Genomic DNA, 4086 nt, shown 5'->3' with positions numbered 1-4086 from the left:
AAAAAAAAAAAAAAAAAAAAAAATACATATGAGTCGTATGCCACCTGAATACTAGCTTTTCTAGTCCTCTGCATCTTTAATTTCAAAAAATTTATGTTGCATCACGTAAATTCCTTTTTCAAATTCACCATGAAAAAAATTTGTTTTCCTCCAACACACCAAGCAACAAAAAAATAATTCAACCAATTACATTACTGAAACCGTTCTAAAACTTTAATTTACACTTAACCGCTCTAAAACCATAAGGGTTTAATACCAATTGAAACAACACGACCTATTTTCTATAACTAAATATCTTATAATATTTGATTACGACAACAAACAACAACCATTAACAAACCGACAGTAACCAATCCCAGATTAATGTGGAACCATCAACATGCACATTAGAAACATATAAACCAACTAACAAAACCAACAACTGAGATCCTAGATCATCTTCCTCTTCATCACCGTGATTCTATGTCACACTTTACTTGAATCACAAGAAAAGAGATCCGTGAGTATTATCACAATACTCAATAAGATGATCTTCCCATATACTAGATTATACACATAAACAAAAAAAGATCATACATAAGAACCATAACAACAAGCAAAACAGACAATTAGAAAAACAAATCTGCAACCACAGACAATTGGTGTCGATTGACACTACCAGCAGACAACACTACTTCTACCTTGACGTCGATCAAAACTTCCATCATGGTGTCGTTGACACCCACTTCGATTTCTCCTCACGACTAACAATATGTGTCAGATCGACACCCCAACCCAGTAATACCTCCATTAACAATTTTTCCTCCATCAATCAACTATGTTTTTCGACCACATAATCTCCCACGACGACACATCCAAAGGAAAACCACACAACATCACAAAAACACCAAAAGACACAAAAAAATTAATCACACAATCCACCAAACAAATCACAAATATCCTAATTGTTCAGATAATCCATAGTCACTTTTGATTTAGATTGATTAGGACGAAGGACAGTAACGGAAACAACACCACAAAACTTCCTTCTCCTCGCCTTAACAATACCCAAAACAGACTTTTCTGCTTCTCTTAATCCTTCTCAAAGCTGCATTTGTTCTCAAGATAAAACTCACATCTCTCTCTCTCTCTCTCTCTCTCTCTCTTTCTCCCAAGAACGACAAAACACAACTAGGACAGAAAAAGAGGCTTTGTCGAATTTTCAAGTTTTAGGATTTTAATTTTCCTTAAAATCAAACCAAGCCAAACCGATGATTTAAAACCAAACCGATCAACCTTCAAAATTGTTGGTGTTTATCAACAGTCAACACCCACCATTTTTTGGGCTCGAGAGTTACAACTGAAAGAAAAAAAAAGCTAAAAACAAACAAATCGTTGTATGTTTAAATATAATTGGCAGTTGTTCCATACTAGAAACTAGATTAGGACCCGCGGTACACCGCAGAGCAAAATTATTTATAACTAAATATTTAAATTATAAGTTATATTTGTTGGTTAAATATGTTATAAGTATATTGTTAAATAAATCATATAATACCGCAATATAATTTTTTTTTCACATAATATTTATTTAATCAATTTAATTAGATATATCTATTCTCTGATACCAACCGTGTTAACAAAATAATGAAATGATGTTTTACCTGTGTAATACTGAATTAATAATAATTTTTAATTTATATAAATATCGATAAAACCCGTCCCGCTATATAACTCCGTCCCGAGATATTTTAACTCACACTATATTATCTTAATTTTTAATATTTATTGTGTATTTACGGTATGATATTTATCATATATAACTTTTTAAAAGTTTTCAATATTTTTCATATTTAACCTATTAAAAATTTTTAAAATAAAGAACCGGAATAAATCAAAGAAAATTGTTTAAAGTTTGAATGTCTGATAAATCAAACTTTCTACTCATTTGTATTCAGAATCATTTTGGTCTCTTTTATAGTATGACTTTAAACCATTGCCTAATTTTTTAGATGATGTGGAATATTGTACTCGTATTTTTCTAATCATCTATTGAGTAATATATGTCCGTTTTAAAAATTTTGTATTACATCATATAGAGGAAAAAAATCATAATTTTTATTAACTAAATGTATTATAGAATAATTCAAGATAATTTAAATATAAATTCAAATAAATTTTTTATTATAAAAATGAAAGTGAATCATATATTTATGTTTGAATGATGTAGAAAGATTTCCTTATTTTCTAAATCTTATCTATAATTAATTTTGAAGTTTTGGTAACTAATATTAAAGTCAATGCATTAAATGTAAAAACTTTCCAAAAAATATTTTTGAGCAAAAACTGCAGCAAAAATACTAGTATAGATAATAGTATAGATAATTGACGATTTGGCAGAATTGAAAGTTTCAAAATATTATGTAGAACATGTAAGATTTTGAAGATCAAGTTAAAATGTAAATATTGAAAGGTAGCCTTCTTTAATTTGATTAATTATTTTTTTATATAAAATATACTCGGTGACTTATAAAATATATAGTTATCTGCCATAACAAGAAGTACAATTAGACTTTTTTTACCGGTAGCATTTAGACGTTTATGACAATAAAATAGAACAAGTTGGCGTAAGACAGAAGAATCTTTTTCTTGATGTTTTCTTCTTGGGTATTGTAATTAATAAATTACTATGATTAACCATATGCTCTGTACATTTCTACTCCTATTAGACAGAAAATATTATATAATCAGGTCAGGCATAAAATAAGTTCTTAGTACTACTAATACGCACAACAACAAGAATTTGACGGTGTATAAGTTTCCATGAATATTAAATTGGTGAACCAAAATACATGAGCGTTTTAGTAGATAACATTACCCTATTGAAATGTTGTTAGCACTTAGCAGCAGATATAAGCGGATAAAAATATGTAGATACCTTTGTATAATTATAATAAACATGTTTTAGTACTATAGAGTAAATAAAAATGGTTTAAGGATTGCATTACGAAGATTTGTTACGTTCATTTGTTTTTTTGTAGTTTAGGTTGCATAGCTTATGTTTTCCATAGTACTATAATGTATTACTGGTAGCCCTAAGACATATTATCCGGTATCCGGGATCCGATCCGCTATCCGCTCCGATCCGCTCCGAAAAACCGGATATCCGGATAAGCGGATCCGGATCCGGATAGTGAAATTAAATATCCGGGTGGATCCGGATGCGGATCCGGATAGTTGAGAATTTAAAACCGGATATCCGGATCCGAAATATATATATCATATCTCTATATATTATTGGGCCTAGTTTATTTACTCATATTAGCATGTTGGGCCTGTAATAAAAAAGTCTAAATACAAAAAAACGTGAAACAAAGTAGAGTCAATATTAGGGTTTTATGAGACAGCCCCTCGCCGTTCTTTCATGTTTTCTCTTTTTTTATTTGTTCTTTTCTTTTTTCCTTTGCCGTTTTCTTTTTCTTTTTCCTTATGAGACATCCCCTCGCCGTTCTTTCACGCAAGACGAAGAATAGTTAGTAAGACTCGATGACCGGCCGTTTCCACCATCGTCATTAGCGCGTCCCTGTTATGCCGTTTTACGGTTTCCTCAGTTTTGTTAAGCTCATCTTTAACGGATCCGGATATCCGCCGAATATCCAAATTTTTAGCGGATCTCCGAAAACCGAATATCCGGCAATTCGGATCCGGAAACGGATATCAAAACTATGTATCCAGCCGGATACGGATCGGATCCGGATACCTTCAATTTTGTCGGATATCCGGCTCCGTCTCAAAGCTAATTACTGGCAATAATTTGACTAGTCAATCAATATCCATGTTTATTTAATCTATTATATATTTATATCTAAATTTAAGTATCCCTAACCTTATATATAGAAATATCTACGACAAGCCTATCTAACTATTATATTAGCAATGTGTGGACCGATGATTTGTTCATAGTAGTTTTGTATCTTTCCCAATTGGCTAATGAACACCAATATGAGTCTTTACAACATCTAAGTAAGTAGTGATTATTTTAAAATGCGTAGTAGGGGATTCATCTACCCTACTCTCAAATGGTAGATGATAATGCGAAGGAAAAAA

This window comes from Camelina sativa, chromosome 15, assembly GCF_000633955.1.
Source record: "Camelina sativa cultivar DH55 chromosome 15, Cs, whole genome shotgun sequence".
NCBI lineage: Eukaryota > Viridiplantae > Streptophyta > Magnoliopsida > Brassicales > Brassicaceae > Camelina > Camelina sativa.
This window is presented reverse-complemented; position numbering follows the sequence as displayed.